At 33.7% G+C, this 25,217-nt stretch overlaps 1 pseudogene; it reads right to left on the minus strand.

The window, feature by feature from the left end:
- Nucleotides 1-9,418: 9,418 nt before the first annotated feature.
- Nucleotides 9,419-24,953, minus strand: LOC146998325 (uncharacterized; annotated as a pseudogene).
- Nucleotides 24,954-25,217: the final 264 nt, after the last annotated feature.

Consider the following 25,217-nt stretch of genomic DNA (forward strand, 5'->3'; position numbering starts at 1 on the left):
TAAAAATTAATAGTGTACATGGCGAACACACTATTAGTGTAAGGACGGCATAGAAATGGTTTAAAAAATTTAAAGTTGGAAAAAGCAGCATTAATGACGAACCCCGTTCAGGTCACTTTGAACTGTTAGAACAAAATCAAGCAATTCATTCAGAAGTTTATAGTGAACAACTTTTCCGTCTAAACTCAGAATTGATCAAAAAACGCCCACGATTGGTGAATATCAAGAAAGCGTTGTTTCATCATGATAATGCTAGACCGCATACGGCTCGAACAACGCTGCAAAAAATTAGTGAACTTAATTGGGAGCTTTTGCCACATCCTGCTTACACCCCAGATATTGCCCCAAGTGATTTTCACTTATTCTGAGCCTTACAAAATTTTTTACTGAGAAAAAAAATTAAATTCTAAACAGGATGTACACAATGAACTTTCAAGCTTTTTTTGCATCAAAACCAGAGTCTTTCTATAGCAATGGCATAAAAAGTTGCCTGTAAGAGGGCGAGACATTGTAGATAATGGAGGAAAATATATAATTGATTAAAATGTTAAATTGTGTTTTTTTATATTATTTAAAAATTTACCAAAAATGCGCACGAATTTGTGGACTGACCCAGTATGAAGAAGTGTTAGATAAAATTTTTCAGTTACGCAACATAAGTCAAGATTTATGAAATTAATGCAAAATTTAATAATGGAAAAGGCAAGTATAAAAATGATTTTATTCTTTGGCATTAGATTTCGTTCAATTACCATAGATAATTCACACAATGAAGTCATTTGCACAAAATTACAGATTTTCTTAGAATATGTAAAAACTTTATTACAATGAACATAAAGTACATATCTCAGAATATGCACACATTTTATTATATTATTCACAAGGTTACAAAAACAGAATTCAGTTAAAAATAATTGCATTTTACATATGCTATGAATGTTTCATTTCATATATTTTAGGAACAATACATAATCTGATTAGCATTCTCAGAGGCTACTTTTGTAACTTTAAAAACATAACTAAATTTAATTTAAGTTGAGAGGTTTATTTATGTTAAATAATGAGTTATTTTACGTTCTGAACCTGTACTGTTACTTCTCTCTTTACGTTTTCCTGCCAGAATGCAAATTATTTAATTTGGTTATTTCTTTTACGTGAAAGCTAATTATTTATACAAATGTTGAACATTATGATCCTTTATTTCATAAGGCATACAAACATTGCATATCTGCACGGTAGATATATCATATCATATATTTTCATGTATTCACACTTATATATATCCATAATTACACACACGCACACACACACACATACAGATACCTGTTTACCTATATATATTATTTCCTTTCAATTTGAGTTTTTGTTTTAGTAAATTGTATATTTTAGCGTTACAGCTTAACTTTGGAAACACGATTTTTTTTCGTTTTAAACTGTATTTTTTCACTAAATTTTTTTCGTCATATAATTTGAAAGGAAAAGCGGCTGTGTAGAGGAGGCATTGGAAATTTACATATGAACAACAGTAATAAAATAAATTAAAAGTGGTTCATTAGCTAATTTTGAGTGAACAGAAACAGAGTGGTTTTCTTTGAAAATGGGATTCAATTGACATCTGATCTACCTGCTGTTGACAAAGTTGACAGATTTTAATTGCATTCATTTTCTGTTATGTATTTCTTTTGTTTTCAAAACTTCTTCCACTTAAAAACTACAGAGTTTTGCATATTTTATTTACAAAATATAACATTTTTTTAGTTCTAAATTTCAAAATAGTATTAATTTTAAATTCATTTATTCTGTTTGAAGTCTTTGAATGGGTTGGTTCAAAATTATGTACTCTTTTTGTATTTAATTAATTAGTTCTTCAGCAACATTTTGCGCAAAATAATTTTAAGATCTTTATTTTGTTTTAAAATTTCTACAATACTGTACATCTATCTATATATCTACGAGTACTGTACATCATCGTATATATGTATGTATATCTACACACACAAAACTCTAAATAATTTTTTTATCATTATTAATATTATTATTTATGGCCAGTTCACGCTTGTCTTACACATTTTCACTCAATCACTCAAGTCATTTTAGTGAAACTCACTTCACACAGTTTCACTCTACACTTTCTCAGAGTGATTCTACATAGCAAGGAAATATCTTGGTTATTACGTATTATTCCAACCACCTTAGCAAAAGTAGCCAAATTTTTGGATGTCACCAAACTCTCGCAGTCATGTGCACTGTAGGGGGGATAATAATTTTAAAAAAATGAAAAAGACAGTTCTATATCTCCCGCTCTATTAAGCCGATTGACAAAATTCAAATTGCATTTTTCAAGTCCGGAAAGCGCGATTTAAGATGTATATTACAGTTATATATAGGATTATTCTAACATAGATATTTTGACACAAAATGAGTTTTTCTGACATATCAAGTTAATAACATATCAAGTTTTTTCCATATTTCGATTCTACGAATCAAATTACGCCTAGATATTAAATTTTGTGAAATTTGGTGCGAAATTTAATAAAAAAAGAGAGATTAATAAATATATACCAAACTCAATTAATATTGAGGAGATAAAATCTTAAAAGCTAAGTTTTTAAAAACTACTCGTGCGATTTTTACAAAATTTGGTAGTTTGGCGTAATTTGAGTCTTAAAATCGAAATATGGAAAAAAATTGGTATGTTATTTCAGAAAAAGTCCAATTTTGTGTCAAAATACCTATATTAGAACAATGCTATATATAAATATAATACATATCCTAAGTGAATATCGAGACATAAAAAACACAATTTGAATTTCGTCAATCGGCCCAGTAGAACGGGAGAGACAGGAGTTATTCCCTCCCCCCCCCCTTTTTTTTTTTTTTTTTTTTTTGCATAATAGTTCTTTAGATAGTCATATCCATTTTAAGTTGCAACCAAATATTCATCGAATCACCTCTTTTCTTGTGTAAAAAATCGCGAAAGAGCGCCAAAGTGGTTGCGATAAAACGTATATGTTTTTTACATGACAGTAAAATAAAATTTAAGAAAGCAAAGTTGAAACTGAGAAAGAGAAATACATTGGTATTTAAAGGTTGAGCATAATCTTCATACTGGTGAATACTAAAAGTCATTTTGGAATGAAACTTGTTGCGGTAGTGTAAAGCAATTAATACAAACAGAAAGTGGGAAAAGAAAGGCAGAAGTTTAACATTTTGATAAAAGTAATTAAAAAATAACATAATGGAATTTTCGCTTGTGGAGGGAATGGGAAAGGATTACAGAAAACTAAAGTTGATGAGAGTGAATAAGTGATCTTCACTTGATTTTCGCTCCAAGTCTTACTTTGAGTTGAGTTTTCATGCTTTTGATCAGGTTCCATGAATTGCTTAGACAAAAGTACAATATCTTAGCAGAACTGCTTTAATTTAAAAGTGATTTTTGGCAAGGACTGACAGAATGTCGCTTTCTTCTCTATGTTCTACACACATGCTTAATAAAATACAAAAAGCTGCTTCAAAGTTTTAGAACTTATTTTTTTTTCTATTAATGACATTTTAAATTTGAGTGAAAAACTAGTACTTGGTGGTAATGATTACTAATAACTAGTAACTAGTGGCAATGAAACTAGTACCAAGTGGAAAACTAGTAACTGTTTCAAAATAGCATCTCTTTACTTAAGATGAATTGACTCATAATTTAGACACAGGTATTGAATCATAATCCAGAAGCCAGACTTATATTAACTCATAATCCAGTGGCTAACTAAAATCTATCTACATATGTAAGAGAATTAGCTTCGGTCAGATCAATTCCGATTGTAAAAACGCTGGTGACTCGGGTAAGATCTCAATGGTGACTTTCTTATTGGCAGAAAGTAATTAACAAGAAATTTTTACGTAACGTAGAATTCCTTGTTGAAGAGAAACACGAGATCCTGCTTTCTGAACAGCATTCTTTCCTTTAGATCATAAAAGTTTCGATATAGTTCTTGTTCTTTCGAAAAATGCAACTGTTACAAGCTTTTGATTTGAAATAAAAGTGTAATCCTTCAGTAATCATGCTTGTACTTGTCATATTTGCAACATTGGCGACTATCTAAAATCTGTGGACTACCTACTAAATTTCTGCTCCTCAAATAAAATTATATATTAGAGGACGGAATGTGTACAGCATTAAGAAAAGAAAAGAAAAAGAAAAAAAAAAAAAAAAAAAAAAAAAAAAAGAAAATCTGGAAAGTTTCAGATTTTAAATTACATTCAAAGTGACTTTTTTTTTTAACATTTTGTGTGTTACCTTTATTTATTAAATATCACGTTCTTTGCACTTAAACCGTAAAACTCAGTTCAAGAGCAATATCGCAAAATAATTTTAAATTCAGCATATCCTTAGAATTTCCGATACACAGTCTCGCGCGCTGGAGATAAAAAAATGTTTTTCCTGTACAACGTTGCCATTGCTCGCTTTGAAATCCTTGAGTTTGTTAATCAAAAATTCGTTAAAGTTTTAACAAAGTATGAAACCGATAATAAAACAAATTCCAAATTAACGCTTCCACATGTCCATATTCGCAGTAGGATTACGTCATTCAAAATTCGATGGCTCTAGGTACCGTTGTTTTATCACAATGTGAGGAACATAAATACATTTACGCAGATTATTCATTATTTAATTTCTTTAAATATAATAAAGGGCTATAACATTTGGTGGCAACAATTTGAAAAGTGAACCGACATTTAAAGTGAAACAATGCAAAATGCCAAAACGAAATTAATAGCCCTTCTGGGCTAACGCCTTTTTGGGCTAAAAAAAAATCAGGTGGCGGTATATAATGTTCAATTTCTGAAAAACTAGACTAATATAAACTAGGAACTAGAGAAGACTAGTGTAAAGGTCATATTTCATATTTTACTTGCATTTAAATTTGGAAGCATATAACGTTAAATTTCTGAAAAAAACTAGACTAATGTAAACTAGAGAAGACTAGTGTAAAGGTCATATTTCGCATTTTGCTTGCAAGGCGAAACTAGAGCTAAATTTATAAACTTGAAACAATTTGTAGGGTTTCCTTTAGTTCAACTACGTATTATTCAAATTTTTGTTATTTTTCCTGAACTCCTCAACTTTCCCTCGCATTTCCTCACCAGGATTGGATTGGCTTGGATGGATTGGATTATTTAATGACGGCAAAGTACACGACGGCTATCTGCCTAAAGGGATGGATGCCTTCGGGGAGGACTTTCTAAGGGAAACTAGCTCGTATACACATTACACATGGGGAAAACCACGAAAACGCCCATGCAGCCAGCTCGTTCGCCTGATTCGAACCTCGGACCGAACTACCAGTGTTCATTGCCTTTACCGCACGGCCGCTGGTGGGCCTTTTCATCACCGATTTAAATTTAAAGTTAATTGAGTATTTAAACGGGTGAATCTTGGAGTTCAATTCAGAGCGTTTTTTCGGTAGCCAGCGGCAAGTTTCGTTTCTGACCTTGCTGTTACTCTGATACGCCTTTTGGCCATTTGAATAATTATCACGACGGTTAGGTCGCCAAGTCAACCTAGTTTAGCCGTAACATAAAGGGCTAGTCCAAGCACTGCTCTTTCTAGACTTAGATCAATGTAAACTAATTCCCGAGCATGGTGTTAGCGTGCCCGGTCAGAGTACACTTCTATAGATGATTAGTGCAGTGGGGCGATACCAGGTTTGCCCATGGCGATGTTTTGGTGCCTCCTGTACTTCTTTCTGTCTGTCTGTCTAGACTTAGATTCATTGTGTTAAAAAGTCTTAGTTAACGCCGCAAGTTGTCGATGTTATTGTAAAGCAGGAAGTACGTGCTTTTCTGTTCAGAGTTGAAAATGTTGTTGTTACATATGGCTTTGTTGGAAAGATCAGTCCAAACATATAAAACAGCTCAAGTATCCCACAAAAGCAATGATAAATAATAAAAAGGAACAAGCATTTATAAAGTAAGAATCAGACTAAATGAACATGGGAAGAAAAATAAAAACGTAAACATTTAAACAATTCCATATATCTCTGGCATTCCAATATAGTTTATTTATCTCACCATGTTTCTGAGACTCTTTATCTAATTCTGGGCATATAAGAAGATGCTCTGCATTCACGATGCCCGAACTGCAAATTTGTTATATACCAGATGGAAGGATGCCAATTTTATTAAGATGATGTGCCATGCAGTCGTGACCTGTTTGCAATCTGAAGTTTGCCACAGCCTCTTTACAGGGTTTTTGATAAAACGTTTTTCCATGTGTCTACGTTTTCCATGTATCTTGAATGTTAGCCCAGTATTTGCCCGCTGAATTTGCTGCCTGGTCAGATTTAAGAGTGTCCATTAGTTTCTCAAAAATATGCTTTTTAAGTGACTCTGGAGGAAGTGAGGAAGCTGACTTTTGGTGCAAGCGTTCCTCTCTTGGCTAGTGACTCGGCTTTGCCTTTACCGCCCTCTAGCTGAAAATAATAAAGGTTTTGTTTTTCACCCTTTTTCTGTGATGGTGTTATTTCACGCCTGTGCGAGCAGTTGCCAGGTTCATTAGTAAGATCTAGACTAGTTTATGAGGCCAAAGACAGATACAGCTTATACATTAATTACCCTTAATAAGATCTTTCCCAGGGTTTCTGCCTGGTTAAGAAGCTGCCTTACAATTTATTTTCAATAACAGATTCTGCCTTTCAAGATGACTCTCAAGATGTGATCGCGGGTAGCTTCTAGGCATTTTGCTGTCTGTAGCGGACTCATTCTCTTTGGCACTAAAGGTAATGAAAGTGCTGAATTTCTTAGTAAAAAAAGGCACTGATATTCTTTAAGCCCGAACAAATTACTGATATTTCATTCTGTAAAACTCCTAGTTCAACTGGTAAAGGTTTATGAACCTAATATGCCGAATGAATCTAGTTTTTTATCATTTTGTATTATCCTCTTAGTTCAGCTTTTATTTTGTTTTGCATATGAACTAATCAGTTTTGTCTCAATGACCAGTTATTTAAAAGATTTAAAGTTACTCTTTTCTTCACTTCGTTTAACTCTGAATGAATGCTAAGCGTATTGAAAGGTGCATTACATTACTTAATGGTTTTAATTGTATTTTGCAGATGTGTTGAAAAGCTCACGGCTTAAGCGCTAAACACCCGGTATTTTCAACAACATAATAATATCTGACACTTAGTATTGTTGCGTTCTACAGGTTCGTGGACTTGGAGTAACTGATGATAACACATGATGAATAATTAAAACACAATTTATTCACCAGTATTACACAGGACAGGCCCAAAGATACGTTTACAGTCATCGATAAACTACAACAAACACGCTGAAAAAATCAGCAACACAGCGTTCAGGCTATAACGGTAAGACAGCTTTACGGCAAAGCACTAAAGCTCCCGACTCGGTCGACCGCTATCAAGCTAATCTCTGAACTCAAGATACTCCTTTCTCCCTATACAGGTAAAGTATATATAGCTTTAACCTACCTTCGAGAATATTCCCGAGAAAACTGCTAAGAATGTGTTCTAGAATGTTCTCGCTTCGTCTATGGCATATCTCCAATTTTGCCTCCAAATGGGCAATTTCGATCCAAATGGGGCAACCCTGCCTTTTCTATAAAAATCAACTTGATATACTTTTTGCTATAATCAGCTCTAGCTGAATAAAGAAAATATATGTTTCTAAAAGGATTACGAACAAAACAAAAAGAAAGAATAAGTTATGTACATTACATGAGCTGTACTAATAGAGCTGCGACATGAGCTGTACTAATAGAGCTGCGACATGAGCTTCTTATTGAGTCATACTATATCATCAAACGGATAACATGTTCTTGCTGATTTAGATTAGTAGGTTATGTACATGAAAATTTAATCTTTTGTGCTCACGTTAACACATTATTTTGCCCATTTTAAAAATTATGCTTAACTTTTAAAAACCAGGGTAATAAAAGGTCAATAACATTAACATACACATGCAAAGATATTTTACTTCATGAATAATATAAATAATATATTGTGTGTAATGAACTTACCTGATCTGTTTTAAATTCATATTACATCAATGAATTAAAATTGATCAATTTATTATCACTAGTTGACTTTTTTTAATTGTAGAAATTAACTATAACTTCCCACCCTAGGATAAAAATTTACTTTTTCTTATCTGATAGGGAAAAAAAAAAAAAAAAAAAAAAGCAATAGCGAGGACTGCGTTACATTTATAACTTTCTTTGCTAGTTCATTTAATCAGTTAATTACAATTAGTTCATTAATTATAGCGTTTATATTTTTCTTGCATTTAAATTCAATTCGTTTTATTAACGGTACATGAAACTAAAGCTTATAATTACATGAAACTAAAGCTTATAATATTAGAACTTATTCAAAGGAAACATCGTCGGCAATATTCTTCGGTAAATTATGATATGGTTTATTCCTATTTCCTGTGCATTTTAATCGTGAGTTTGAGTTTAACCTAGGTAATTGCCTTGATTAATCGGAAGTCGACTACAATCTCTTTTAGTGAAATAATTTGAAAGCCTAAAGATTTATAGTTATTTATTATTTTTTTATTTAAAGATTTTCAGTTTATTTTTTATTTATTCCGCTAACAGCAATGAATAACTTGTTTTGTATTTTTAATTTGTAATTTCGATATAATTTGTAGAATAAATTTTTAGAAGTGAAATTCCTCTGAGTTATTATAATCGAAACACAAATAGTTAATAGCAACGATGATAATTTGCTTGAGAGAAATAACTCTTAAGAAGTAAACCAAGAGCTTTATTATAGTTATAAAATGTAGAATTATAAAAGGTATAATAGTTAAAAAAGGTTCATTTAGTTTTAATTCTTCATAAAGAAAGTTTAGTTTGGGGTATTTGATTATGACAAAGCACTCGAGGGCTATTTACCTAAGGGGAGGGATGCCTTCCTGGAGTAATTTCTGAGGGAAATGGTTTGTTTACACATTATACATGTGGAAAGCCACGAAAGCACCCATGCAGCCAGCCTGTTCTCGGCTCAGCCACTGGTGGGCTCTCTTCATAAAGAAGGAAGGGGTCGTAAGAAAATTCTTTAAGATTACACTTTAAAAAGAAATTAATTTTAACTGAAGATAAAACTAAAGAATAGAAATGAAATTTTTCCTGAAATACAGGAAAAACTCGGAATTGTACTAGACTGACGTTTTTAAAAATTTTGGATTTAAAAGATTTCACGATAAACATATTTCTGTCAATCTTTCGTAGAGAATTTTTGTGCTTTTGAATTTTTCAATTTCGCGCATTAACTTTCAGCTGGACCGCGATACTTCACAAAATTTTATAGAGCTAGCTGATTCTTCTCAGTGGTACAGGGAAATCTAATATGTAATTTCTTGCTTCTGAGGTGAAAAAGGAAATTGTAAGGAATGATCAAAAATAAATGTTAACTGATACCGTATCTGTTTCCGCGCCTATTTCGCATAATGAAGCTGCGATAAAATCGCAGCTTAGTGATTTGAGTTTCAAGGATCCATCTTCCGTTATTACCAAGCCTGAGCATTCGTATCCATCTTTCGGTTCGCCTTCATCCCACAAGCCTTCAGGAACCTCCTGTCCTTCATCAGAACGGAATTCATCTGGCCATTTCCAAAAGTCGACAAGCAGCGCACCACCAAGAAATGAATTTTTTGCAGCCAGCATGACATAGTTTCTCATGTCTTCGTCTTTGATTGGTGTAGGTTTATCAGGATGGCAAGCTCCGTGAATCTTGTTGTATTCTCCTGTCCTTCATCAGAACGGAATTCATCTGGCCATTTCCAAAAGTCGACAAACAGCGCACCACCAAGAAATGAATTTTTTGCAGCCAGCATGACATAGTTTCTCATGTCTTCGTCTTTGATTGGTGTAGGTTTATCAGGATGGCAAGCTCCGTGAATCTTGTTGTATTCTCCTGTCCTTCATCAGAACGGAATTCATCTGGCCATTTCCAAAAGTCGACAAACAGCGCACCACCAAGAAATGAATTTTTTGCAGCCAGCATGACATAGTTTCTCATGTCTTCGTCTTTGATTGGTGTAGGTTTATCAGGATGGCAAGCTCCGTGAATCTTGTTGTATTCTAAAGCTCCGTTGATAGCGGCTAAACAGTAAGGACCATAGTTAAAGTATGGCTTCATATCATCTTTGCATTCTAGAAGAAGAAACGAATTAGATCAGCTGAAATATGGTAAAGCTCGTCTGGACTATCTTGTAGGATTACCGTTTGTAATTAATTAAAATTCTTTAACCCTAATAAGACAGACAAAGGAGTTATCGCCTCATCTAAGAAACACTAACTGAGTTCTAAGAAGGTTTAAACTGTATCCACCAAAAACATTGCGGACGAAAACGTCGAGGAGAAAACAACACAAGGAGAAAAAGTCGTACAAAACATCGTACGAGAAAAGAAAACAAGGAGAAAACATTGCAGTTGTAAAACATCGTAGTACAAAACACCGTCATCGAAAATAAAGCGGTCCAAAAACTTTGCAGTTTAAAAACATAGTCATCGAAAATATCGTGGTAAAAAATAAAGCACCTACAAATCAACGCATGGCGATAATATCGCAGACATGCTTTTTTTCATGTTTTAAAAGACGTAAATCTACATTCGGATTTTGATTTGTGAGCGCAAGAAGGAATGAGGAATATTTGTATTTTTATATTTTTGAATTAACTAATAATTTTTTGCTGAAAAAATAAGAAGGAAACTTAAGAATTCAAAAACTGAAAATGAGTAGAAAAAAAATAGATAAAAAAAATTTGGAAATTTTCACATTTTATATTACGCCGAAAGACGCTTTTTTAAAGTTTTGTGCGCTACCTTTTTTTAAATATCGTATTCTTCGCACCTAAACCATAAAACTCAATTCAACCTGAATATCACAAAAATTTTTAAAAGAGCACATCTTTAGAATTTCCCATACACACTCTCGCGCGATAGAGATACAAATAATTTTTTTTTTTGGTACAGTGTTGCCATTGCTCGCATTGAAATCATTTTCTTAATAAAAAACTCATAAATGCTTTACAAAATATGAAATCGATAATAAAACACATTTCAAATTTCAAATTTGGGCTTCCAGATGCTCATATTCCGGTGGAGACGTACGCTATTCAAAATTTGATGGCTCTAGGTACCGTTGTTTTATTACAATGCGAGGAACATACACACATTTATGCACATTCATCATTATTTAATTTCTTTAAATAAAATACAGGGCTCTAATATTTGGTGGCAACAATTTGAAAAGGGAAATGCCGTTTATAGTGAAACGCCACAAAATACCAAAACTAAATTAAGAATCCTTCTGGACTAACGAGCTTTGGGCTAAAAATAATACTAGATACAGCATGTAATAGAATTTTAAACTTATAAGTTAATTAATAAAGTCATTATTTATTAATCTCCTTTATGAAGTTTTATTGTTAATATTTCATGAAAAATAAAGGTTAAAAATGATATGAAATGGGAGGTGAGTAACTGCATGTGGTTACCTCCATTAAAATTGTTTAATTAATTTTCAAATTTCAAAACTCTGTTGACTGCTATAAATAGCATTAATTTTCGGTTTATGAATGCTTACGTTTCCTTCTAACTGATTCAGCGAAACATTATTAGTTAATTAAAAAATATATAATTAAAAATATTCCTGACCCATTCTTGCACTTACAGATCATTATGCGAATATGCATTAATGACTTTTAAACCACGTTTGCGGTCTTATCGTCGTGCGATGATTTGTAGCTGTTTCACTTTTTACCGCGATATTTTCAATGCGAAGTTTTTGAACCATTTTATTTTCAATTAGAACTCCTTGCAGTTGTTTCCTCCTTGCTTTCTTTTCTCCCACGAAAAAGTTCGACGACTTTTTCTTCTTGCTTTGTTTTCTCCGCGGCGTTTTCGTCCGCGATGATTTTGTACTGTAAGAGTTTATTCTTCCTTCTTATTAAAAGTTTTAAACTGGACGAATGCGCGGCTTTACTTCCAAATTTAAACTCCGCTGCTTCTGGGATATCAATAATAGATAAATGAACTTCAAATTTTAATTAACTCAGTGCTGAAGACTACTGTTGAGACAATCTAACCAATCGTTGCCTCAAATGATTATGTGCGCATATTACTTCATCTAGCAAATTAGAAAGTACCTTTTAACTACATGAGCAGAGTTTGGAAAGCTAAACAGCTAAACAGCTGTCTGTGAGAAACTTTCCAGAAACTCCGACTTTAATATTTCAATTCATTGACATCCAGGTGAGAGGTAACGAAAAGGAGGAGTGATATTAAAGTTCCAAATCATTAAAAATATGGGCATAACATAAAATATAATTTAACAGTCTGCCAAAGAAAAAGAAAGATGTCTTCATGGAGGACAGTTTAAGGGAAAATGGCTTTCATTCACTCTACATATGGGGAAAAACCAGGAGAAAAATCAAACAAGTCGTAAGTTAGCGTAAGAGTTAAAATATGCCACGTAAGAAGCAGAATGAGTTATATAACACCATGAGGTTTAGCTACTTTATTCATATTAAATTTAACTAATATGAAAGAAACGTACGACGCATAGCTATGAATGATGCGGAAATTTTATCCTAAGGTTTTCAAATCGGTCTTTTTGCTATATGCGCTTTTCTCGAGTAGAGAGAAATTAAAAAATGAAATAGAAAATCAAATATTTATTTTAAGAATCTCTACATATGCTTTTCTGGGCACTGAAATAAGATTTTGTTTAATCTGAGATCGATTTAAACTTATAATATATTTCAGTAATTTGAACTTCTCATTCAAGTGATATACAAATATATTTTATGGGCGAATGGCGAGCGAATGAAGATATATGAATTTCTCTTTTTAATTTCTTGTTATATTTTGCGTAACTTATTATTTAACAGAACTTATAAAATCAATCTTCATTTCAACATTTACTGGTGAAATTATAGATAAATTCTTAAGACATAAATGTTAAAGAAATAAGATAATTTTTATATTTTATTTATTTATTTATTTAAGATAATGAATAATTATGAAAGTTTAGAATGCATTTGAAGAGCAAATTAATGTTAAATAGATTACTTACGACTAGAAGTTATAAGCATTAAACTGTGCAAAACTGTTAAAAGAGAAAGGAATTTTTTCTAACTTTTGAATTATCCATTGGTATATTTTTCTCCTTCGGTACATTGTCCAGTTTTTACTTCCAAAACATCAGTTTTAAATGCGGAAAACTCAAAGAATATATATTTGATTTGATTTTTTTTTCTAGAATTTTAGTTAACAGCAAGATTGTCGTTTTCTACGTCACAGGAGATTCTATGCAAATGTGGTAAGTAAAAGTGATTTGTAAGTAAATGTGTGCAATATATATAATGTGTGTAATTTGTGTGTTAAGTAAAGTAAATGTGGAAGTAAAGGTGATTTATGCTTAATAATTTAAGGATGTGAAAACGTTATGCACCATATTAATCTGTGTTTCCTTTCAGGAAAACTGAAAGAAAATCATGAAGCCCCAACAAATTCTTTGTAAGATAAAATTTCAGATATTTAGGAGCGATCGTACTAGCTTTTGACCTACTTAGTTGGGTTTTGAATTCTACACCAAGGCCATTATTTTCGAATTACTTAAATTCTGGCGTAGGTGTTTACAAATTTTAATGATAATTCAACCAGTTATCCTATTTGTTTTGCTTTATTATAACTTCTAGTTTCGTTAATTTCGGTAAATTAGTTAATGTATTTTTAAGCGAAGAGTTCTTGAACTTGAAAGCGAGTTTTACCTGCCTTTGATCATCGTTACTACCCCTACCTGCTCTATGAATCGGTTTAATTGCTTTAGCTTCGAATAACTTTACTGATGTACACTACGGAAAAAAAAAGAGACAGTTCTATATCTGATGTTCTACTAGGCTAATTGACGAAATTGAAATTGCGTGTTTCATGTCTCGAAAGCGCGACTTAGGATATGTATTAGATTTATACATAGAATTATTGTAATATAGTTATTTAGGCACAAAATCGGACTTTTTCTGAAATAACATACCGAATGTTTTCCATATTTTGATTCTTCGATTGAAATTATGCCAAACAGCCAAGTTTTCTAAAAATCGCATAAGTAGTTTTTAAAAAATTAGCTCTCAAAATTTTAGTTTTTCAGTGGTAATTGAATTTGATATTTATTTATTAATTTCTTTTTTATTAAACTTACTTGATTTCTTTTTCCAGAATTCAAAATTTAGTCTTAATCCAAATATAATTCGAAAGTTTTTTACGACTTAGTTTTAAAATTTGTATTTTTAAATATATTTTTATAAATTTTTTGAAAACACTTTTTTATTATAACATATAAAACTTTTAGCATCATCTTAAAGTAGATGTACACTCATGTCCATAAATTAAGGATAATTCGGAGTCACGCGGAAATCGAACTCTAAAATAAATATATCACCTGTAAAATCACTACATACATCTTCAAGAATCATATGCAAATTTCAGAAAGTAATCAGATGACACCGATGGTACGTGACAATGACGAGAGTGTAAGAGAGTGATATATAAGGAATACAGGCAAAGAAGTAAAATTGTTCGCAGGCGCTTTATAAGCATTTCAGTGCAATAACCGAATAGTTATGACACAAAGGACGCATTTGGATGATTTTTTACGTGGTAGAATTATCGGCCGTCTGGAATGTGGGCGTACCCAACTGGAAGTATCAGATGAACTTGGAATTGCCCAGAGTGTCATCTCCAGGCTTTGGCAACGATTCCAAGATGATGGTAATGTGAGTAGACGTTACAGCACAGGTCGCCCCAGAGTTACAACGCCGAATGGGGACCGGTATTTGGCAGTTACTGCCAAAAGAAACAGGCGGACCACAGCCTCAGACCTGTCTCGTCAGCTCTCTTCAGCCACTGGTACGACAATTTCAAGGCAGACCGTGTACAGACACTTAGGGCAGATTGGTCTATATGCTTGTAGACCTGTCAGATGCGTTCCACTTACTGCAACTCACTGTCGCCTGAGGTTAGCCTGAAGTAGAGAGCATGCATTGTGGACACCGTAACAGTGGGGTTGTGTGATGTTTTCCGACGAGTCCAGGTTTAGCTTGCAGTCTTATTCTCGCCGGACTTTCATATGGAGAGCTAAAGGTACCCGTTACCACCATGTAATATTGGTTTTTGTAAATAGGTTTTTTTGTAATTAGCTCCAGGGAGAAAAAAATCGCTAATTTTTTAATAATATCAAACATATAGCATCTTTTTTTGCTCTTTATCTTTTGTTTAATAAATGAGCTTTACAAATAAGTCAAATTTGTTTTGCTTCTAACTCTTCCTTTGCCTGATTTTGCATTATCCTTAATTTATGGACATGAGTGTATTTCTAGGCACACCTGCAAAAAAATTTTGTTCAACATTTTCTAAGATATACGGGAATTTACATATTGGCGGGTTTTGAAATTTGGCATTTTTGTTATAAGCGATAATTACGCCAAATTACACACTTTGTTAAAATTATTTGATAGTATGAACGATGACCCTTTTCTCCGAACGTGTACAATGAAAAAAAGGAAAGGAAAATAGGTTGCTATAAATTAAGAAGTTCGCCAAGAAAATTATTCTTGGCCCAAACTGAAAAAATGCGGCAAGGTAAATTTTGAATTTATCTTGGCCCGCAAATTTATCTTGGTAAATTTTGCACCAAACTTTATAAAATTTAATTAAGCCTAATTTGAGTCTTGGGATCAAAATATGGAAAAAATTGGCGTGTCATTTCAGGAAAAGTCCGATTTTTTTGTCAAAATACCCATATTAGAACATTGCTATATATAAATATAATATATATCCTAAGTCGTGCTTTCGAGGCATGAAAAACGCAGTTTGAATTTCGTTAAAGAAATTCAGTAGAACGGGAGATACAGAACTGTCCTTTTTCTTTCTCTCTCTCTCTCTTTTTTTTTTTTTTTTTTGGCTCAGTGGACCATAAAAACGAGTTGCCCCCTTTTTTTTTGAAAAATACTCATGGAAACTTTGCCCCATTTATTTATTGCAAAATCATCAGTATGGAATTAGTTCCAAACAAGGTCTACTTACCACCTTCATTTCTCATGCATATTACTGGAATTCTTGGTCCTCCACAATCGACCGCCACAACCTTAAAATCCCTTGATCTATTTACTGCAGCGCAAGTAAGTGGACGTTGTGTTGGTTCCTCGGCCCAGTACTCGTATTTCTTTTGGAGTATTTTACTGTCATCGATATCAAATAACCACCTGTAAACAGAATAGAAAAAACATCGAGAAGAGTGTGCCAAAATGCATTTTTATTGTCAGCAGAGAAGTTATTTAATAATTATCATTACTGTATATCCAGTTTAATACAGTTAGCAGAAAAAATTCTGGAAGTTTATTTGAATCCTGAATAGTCAATGCAACGACATATAGTTTGAATAAATTTAAGAGAAAAAAAATTACAACAGTAAAGGTTCTAATATTATTTGACAGTACATGACGTATATAGTCCACCTGTTTGTAGACTTGTAAGATAATGAAGTTAAGCTCCAAGGATTTAATTTCATAATAGTTATTTGTATTTTAGAACAAGCCTTTCCTTTACTCTCTTATTTCCCACCTACGATTCCCTCCCAGAATGAGTTTTCAGGATCGCGTTTTATGTAAATAAGGTAGAAAACAGGTATTTAAGTTGAAGTCTCGGCCACTTATGTAGAAGAGCTTAGAATTTCCCCAGTAGAGCGTGTTTTGCGTTTCTTTTGGAGTGCGTTCTTCCTCAGGAATAGGAATTCATATTCCAGAGTATTCAAAAGATTTTAGATGGAGCTTAAGTCTGGGCAAAATGTTGACCACTACATATGAAACATACATTCGCTTGTAAAGTTTGCTTCCTCTAGCTTTGCTGTACGTGAGTATCACAAATGACTCAAAATTGGATTCAGATATTTTCAGGCTGTCATAGAGTCTCATGTAAGCAACTGCAGGTCAATGCGCTATCCCAAATAAAATCTAGCGTATACTAACATGCTTCAAAAATGTTAATTTCGTGGTTGTGTATTCCTTGTTCTCTCTATACGTTTATTATTTGAACCGAGGGTAAATCCTGGATCATCCGTGAAAAATATTTTTTATAGTTTTGTTCTTCTTTCTAAGTCACGTCCTACGAAACGTTGTTTTTCTAATGGCGGGTACTTGTCTATTCGACACTGGCAGTTCTTAACGGCAGAAGTGGTGACATTTTATTATGGAGGCACCTAATAGGCGGCCACCGTTGCCTCCTATGGAGGTACGGACAGTTACAACCATGATTTCTCCAAGATTCGACCCCAGGTCCTCTGGTATCGCATTCGGCTTCCCTAACCGCTGTACCCTCTAGGCGGCCATCCTACGAAACTGTAATCGTGCTTTTTCGGCTTCAGAACTTGAAAACCTATTATACCCATACATAGTCTTTTTATTAATAGCCTTCTATCTACTTTATTGGTAAATATGAATCTATCATCAGAGAACTTTAAAGCGACCTAGAAGGAACTCTGGATAACTGTTCCATATTTTTACCGTTGTTTCCATACATGAGACATACTAAAATGATCCACAAGAAGGAAACTGGTGACATGCTTAATTGACAGTCAGCCTAAGGTTTTCTAGCAGTGCATGATTATGTTTTAATAATACTGTTTTTATTATTCTAATTATCGTTTCAGAAAATTGAACAAAATAAAAGTAAATAATAATTAAAAGATGAAAGGGTTGCCCTAATGTTTGATCTTAAGGCGGAAGATTCTACAAGTCGTCCAGATTTCTATAAAATAAGAGATTTAAAATCTAATACATATTGTAGAGAAAAATGTACACGATTTTGAATCACACTTACTCCCTTTCTTCAAGAGGTTTCGATGGTGAAGTATCTTCCGTTTTAAATCCAATCCAGAAATAACCGGAAGATAATTTATCGACTATGTAACTCATGACTTTATCCACTACTGCACTGGGGGCTTCATTTGTTTGAAGCGCTGACATTTTTCCACCTAACTACTTACAAACATCTTTTGCGTCATCATTACGCATCAAGTCTGTTTGGAAACGGTAGCACTTAGTATCAACTTTAATAGGAAATTCCGTTGGGCAATCACCTGAAAATAATAATGTTACGTTAAAAAAGGCTAAATTTCTGGAAGTAAATAACAACTAATGTTTTTAATTAGTTTAATAACGCAGAAATATTTATATAAATTTTTAATTAGCTATGCTTTAGTTAAGGATTCAGTAACACTTCGATATGAGTAACCCCATAATTTTTAGAACTTTTATCTGTAACGGACAAAAAAGCAATTATTCTTTAGCAAATATTCTGCTGTATGCCTTCCTGGATACGTTTGTAGCTAAATTTCAACAATTAAACATTTTTTTATTATAAATGTAGATGCTGTGTACATTCGGAAGTAGTGATTGTTTGGCTTTATTTCCTTAAACTTTCATTTTGCGCATGCAATTTCAGTCTCAAAGTGTTTTAGAGTAAGGCAGAACATTGTTTAAAACAGTTTTAGCTTTGTGGTTGGGAGAATTTTATAAAAACAGGTTCTAATTCTTATATATACATGTAAAGCATAAATTCGAAGTAATAAAATATTTATTACGTCTCATTTAGTTAAGGGGGGGGAAACCCCTAAGACAGAAAAATTCCGATTTTGTGTCAAAATACTTATATTAAAACAAGCAAGCACCAAGTGTGCCGCCTGTTCAATTTATTTAGTTCTAAATAAAAGGGTCTTTTACACCCTTCTTATGCTTCTGCTTCATAGTTAGACATAAGTCAGTTACAGTCTTATTGATGATTTGCCACAAGTTACATTTAGCAAAATGCAGATTCTCTACAGAGTAAATAGAAAGGAATATTTTGTTATACATTTCAACATCTGTGCCAGGTATATGCTACTATGTGTGGTTTGTTTTAGTAGTATTAGTGAACATAAAAGACATTAAACTAGGTAGCCTTCTCTCAACTGAATAAGAAATGAGTGTAAGTTTATCTTCAATTTACAAATCTAACGAAATTTTATTAATAATTCAAATTATTTTATTATAAGCCAACAATTCTTTGTAAAAGAGCATGCTCATGTTCTTGAATATTTTTCGCTTGTCCAATTTCTAAATTAATATCGCCTCAAATTATTTTGGTATTTTTTACCAACAGTGTATCCGAAAGTCTCGAAAGTTTTGCGACACATCCTTTGAGGAATACTGCTCTAAGGAGTAACCGTACTCTGTACTGAATTTTTCCGTTCATACATTTCTGGAAAAAAAAAAGTTTTCGCATCGGTTCTTCTAATATTGAGATTTTGTCAACTTTCTTGTAGTTTTCTGTGTGCATGATTTTCTGAATTTTCCATAATTTATGAAACCAAATATTCACTCAGTTGTATACACATCTTTGTTCGCAATATAAGGTATTTTATCCCTCCTTTCTGCATGACTTCATGGTGTAACGGTAACACACTCGATGCGAGTTCCGGCGAGGGCATTGCTCATTTTTCACTTCTCTAGCATCAAAAATTCCTAATAACTCTACAGTGGCGCCCGAACTAAAAGGGGGTGTATGATGATTTTTTCATCACCAGGATTTTGCGACTGGGGTCCCTAATCTCCAGTAGCGCTTTTAAAGGGGGGGTATATAAGATATTTTCTCCATGCCTTCTTGGTGTAATGGTAGCATACTCGGCGCGTATTAGAGAGGTCCAGATTTGAGTCCCGGAGAGAGCATTGCTCAATTTTCACTACTTCAGCGTCAAAAAATCCTAATGACTCTACAGCACATGCTTAATATTTTGAAAATACAATTTTTCATTTCAAATTGCATATTCCATAGCATCGGAAATTTGTTCCAGATGGTATTTTTTCGCGTTTTGTTCGGCAGTTTTATCTTGTACTTAGAAAAATTTGCTGTTGCTGCATATTTGTTTCTTGTTTTCAGCAAAATTTCAGTTACTGTTCACGTTTGTCATACAAATAAGTTAGGTACTATACATTATTTGCTAGAGAAATAAGTTTTCCTAATCATCTGTATAATGTATCACAATACATTTGGGATTATTCTGTTGCTAAGAAACAAAATGAGTAAACTATGGAAAACAGGAGCCGAAGTGAACTTTGCGTGTTTTTTCAGAAAATAAAAGGAGATTCACGAAGTGAGATATTATTTCATGTTACGTTATTTCGCTGTTTATTACGAGAGCCATAAATATTTCAAAGCATTATCTTTTAGTATTCATTCGTGAGTATCTCTGGTTTAGGTAATGCTTGTAAACATAAAAGAAATCTTTTTTCTCTTTAAACATTCGGTATTGCTCGAGAATTTTCTTTTAATATTTGGTTAGCCTTTTCAGAACTTCACTTAACGGTAAATTGATTACGTTTTGGCTTATAGTAAAGCATGCGGAGGTTATTAATTTGGATGAGGTGCATTTTTGAAGGACATTGTAAGCTAAACTGGGTAGTATTCACGTCACGCTTAGAGAAGACTACGCAAATAACTCTGAAACTGTTTCCCAAGGGGGGGGAATACCAATTCCATTAAAAAATACTAATGTTTCTTCGCTTTAGGCCATTGGTCAGACTACAGGCCTGTGCACTTTAATAGAAAACTTACATGTAATTTTCCATAAAATATAAGATCCAATTTTCCGAGATAAAAAATTTTAACTGCATCGTTATTAAATTTCTGCTTGAATATTAATACAATATTTACATGCTATAAATTTCATCATAAAGAAGAATGATTTAATTCCATTAAATAATGTTACGAAATGTCCACCATGCGGTAAGATAGCTTACCCGAAAGGCAGGTTTAGGGTTGCCAGATTTGGTGCGAAATCGCTCATTTGGCGACAAAATTGCCGATATGCCACAGACGGATGGAGAACCTTCCGGAACGAATTCTTACCGGTTTGGTCCAGAATGTTCTCGATCGCAAGATGAAAGCTATATAAACCCTGCTGGTAGGCGTAATAGTGTGTGTTTCGTCAGAGTCTCTTAGCCGATCCCGAGTCTATTGAATTTTATCGTCAGTCTACTGTCGAGTTGCTGCATCGTTGAGGCTATTACCGAGTGCATCGCGAGTGCATCTGCCTGGAGAGTCTCGAGAGTACGATGAGTTCCGAGAACGACAGTCGGGAGCTGACCTCTGGTGTTTTGCCGTGAAGCCGTCTTCACCGTTATAGCCTGATAGCCCGAGGGCTGTGTTGCTGATAAATTCAGCGTGTTTGCCGTAGTTTTTCGACGATTGTAAACGTGATTTTGGAGCTGTCCTGAGTAATGCTAGCTAAAAATAAATTGTGTTTTCATTCTTCATCAAGTATTGTCATCAACCACTTCACATCCACGAACCTATGCAGAACACAACAATGCGATATTATACAGATACATTTATCTACGTTCAAATCCGAGATTTATTCAATGAAATACACGGTTCTATATGTTTGAAAATTTAATCTTCTGACTTTGGTAAGCAAGAAGCGGTAAGCAACTGGTACGTTTAGGTAAGTAGTTGCATCAGAGAACCAACTGCATCTCTGTTTGTTGGGGGTCCACTAGGCAGTTCAAAAACTGGTTTCGAATCTGTGCAACTATTGGTCCTGTGCCGATTGGATCTTTTTCATGTTAATAATAATCAAATTAAATTCCTTCCCTCTTGACTTATGTGCTTTAATTATAATCTTTGACTACATGGGCCCTACCAGCAACCGAATTGTTAAGACCACTGAATACTTGTCCTTTGACCCGGATTCCAACCTAGACGAACATGCTGGCTGCATTGTTTGTTTTCGAAGTCATGGTTTTCTGCATAGTTCTCCAAGAAGCATTAATCAAATAACTTCCCATATTCAAATAATTAACCTTGGCTACATTATGTCCATTGTACGGTTTGTCGTTCCTACTTTGTGTTGATGCTTTTCCGGTGTGGACCCATGCAGCATCGATGCCTGTGGCAATTCTGTGAAGCTGATAATTGTGCATTAATTATCTTACTCATTATTACATCATCATCAAAATTTCTTTATATCTTTTCTAATGTATACCAGTAACTAGCATCAGTCATATGCCGATGTCGATTCTGTGCCAGGTCGGATTTACGTTACGTCTGTCGTATGGGGGAATCGATCCTGTATAGGTGATTCTTATATAGGATTGGGGGGATGCCCCGATCCTAATAGGAGGATGGATGGGGGCTGTGCCCTTATGATGATGATAGGTAATTCCTTGCTTTTTAGTTTAATACGACAACTTCAAGGAAGGGTACCTGACATCTACTTTAAAGATGAACAGGTGTGATGCATACACCTTAAAAGCAGAATTTGAAAGCTATATTCAAGAATCTGAATCTTACCTTATATAGATATATATGAATAAACATTTAATTTGTACACTTGCACAAAATGTGGGAGCAGTTCTATTTCTCTTGTTCTACTGGACCGATTGCCGAAATTTAACTTGCATTTTCCATGTCTCGAAACCACGACTTTGGATGTATATTAGATTTGCATATAGCGTTATTATAACATAGGTATTTTGATACAAAATCGGACTTTTTCAGAAACAACATACCATTTTTTTCCATATTTCGTTTCTACGACTCGAATTACGCCTAGATATTAAATTTTGTAATTTATGCAGAAATTGAAAAATTTATCTTGGCGCATTTTACATATTATTCATGAAGGATGTCAATGTCTAATAACGTAATTGTAACTATCATTTCAATATTATCACCCCTCTTAGTAAATTTCATCATAAAAGAATTCAAACTTTTCAGCATGTCTCAGCGGCCTAGCTGTTAAGCAACTAAACTCTAATACATTGACTTGAATTGAAATCCCAAGCGAGCTGCGGGCGGACTGCAGGGAAGGTTTCGTGAATTTCTCTGGAAGTAATGTGAATAGGAATACGAACCAGGTTTCTTTATAAAGGTCTTCCACAAAAGCATCTCTCTGCTCAGATACCTAGGCCACTTCCTATTCCCACAGGGCTCCTGTAGTGCACCCCCTGTTCTGGAACCTAATAATAAATAAATTGCTAAAAACAGAATTTCCTGATAACGTTGATATAATTGCCTATACGGATGATGTTCTTATTCTAATGAAAGACGATACGATTCTTTAGAAAAGTTAGAGAAGCTGTTTAATTGCATTAGTCTAATACTTGATGAATGGAGAATTGAAGAAGGACTTAACTTCTGTCTGGAAAAAACGAATGCCTTTTTCTATCCTAAAGGTGGGAGGAAATGTAGACCCCCTCAACTCAGATTTAATGGTGAGCTTATTAGATTTGTTGATTCTCTGTGGTACTTGGGAGTTGTTTTAGACTCTAAGCTTACTTTTGCTGAACATTTCAAGTAGTATGTAAATAGAAATACCAACGACATCTTATTATTTTATAAACACTCCTTTATAGCTCTGACTTTGAATTTTAAACATAAAGTAATTTATGAGATTTATAAGAATGTTATCCTGCCAATTGCAATGTACGGCATAGGTTCATGGGGTTCTAGAAGAGGGTAGTTATGCCGACTGAGAATGAAGTTTGACGCAATACACAGGAGCTAGTGTTTGGCCCTGACGCGATGCTTCAGGACGGTCTCCACCGAAGTGCTTTGCGTTCTGGCCGGCAGTCCGCCTCCTTCTAAACTTTACAAGGTATACTACGATAGATTTTTATTAAGATCTGGCAACATGGAATTTGGCTTATATGGTAAAGATTTGGTTACCAAAATTTCATATGAAAAAATTAATAATCTTCTTATACACCCCTGAAAACATTATATGTTATTATGATAGAAATTTACCTGTAGGTGAAATGTATGATATATATACTGACGGATCAGGTATTGAAGGAAAGTTTGGCGCTGCATTTGTTGTTTATTATCACGGTGTAGAAATTTGTTATAAATTAATTAAACTGAATTCTTATTGCAAAAACACTATGCTGTTGTAATTCTTTGGCTTACCAACGTGTTTTAATTAGGCAGTAATTAAACATAAATAGTAATACTATATTATTTGTGTGTATCCCTATGCATATTATTTATTCCGTGAATGTATAATAGTACTATTACAGCATTCTGGTCACCTTTTGATTATTCTATTTTATTAATTAGCATTAATTAATTTGTTGATCATTACATATTTCTTCGAATAAGAGCACTAGCGTTACTTAAAGTGCAAGTGTGTGTGAATTACGAGCAGAGTTAGTGTCACAGTGAAATTTTACTGCAATGAAAGTGAATAAGTGATTATTAAGTGCTTACAGTGATACGTGTGCAAGCAATTAGTGCACAAAAAGTGCATTAGTGATTAGTGCTGATTAGAGTTAGTGTCACAGTGAAATTTTACTACAGTGAAAGTGAATAAGTGATTATTAAGTGCTTACAGTGATAAGTGTGCAAGTAATTAGTACACAAAAAGTGCATTAGTGACTAGTGCTGATTAGAGTCAGCGTCACAGTGAAATTTTACTACAGTGAAAGTGAATAAGTGATTATTAAGTGCTTACAGTGATACGTGTGCAAGTAATTAGTGCCCAAAAAGTGCATTAGTGATTAGTGCTGATTAGAGTTAGTGTCACAGTGAAATTTCACTACAGTGAAAGTGAATAAGTGATTATTAAGTGCTTACAGTGATACGTGTGCAAGTAATTAGTGCACAAAAAGTGCATTAGTGATTAGTGTTGATTAGCAAAAGTGCATTTACGTTCAGTGAGTGAATTTACGAGCAGAGTAAGTGTCACAGTGAAATTTTTACTACAGTGAAGTGTATAAGTGATCTTTAAGTGTAACAGTGATACCTGTGAAGCGACTTCTGTGTGTCTCTATGTGATTTTACTCTTTGCATCAAATTCAGTGCGCCATCTCAAGTCCACAATTGTTTCTCGCATTGTATAGTGCAAGTGATTGCTACTATGACACGGCCATCAACCTCAGTGGCTGAGTATGACAATTCTAACCGCGACTCTGATCCGGCAACTCTTGCTGGCTCAGAATTAGACTATCACACAAAAATCAATAAGCTCTGCGAAAGTCTTAGAAAAACAGCCTCCATACAAAGACGAGGCAGATACCTTTTTCCTTCAGACGTAAAGGTATCTCTCCTGGATTTGATAGACGAAGTGCACACTTTGGCACTCGAAGGTCCAAATTAC

Source organism: Stegodyphus dumicola, chromosome 3, assembly GCF_044657685.1.
Source record: "Stegodyphus dumicola isolate Sdum_Otavi_A_Nest chromosome 3, ASM4465768v1".
NCBI lineage: Eukaryota > Metazoa > Arthropoda > Arachnida > Araneae > Eresidae > Stegodyphus > Stegodyphus dumicola.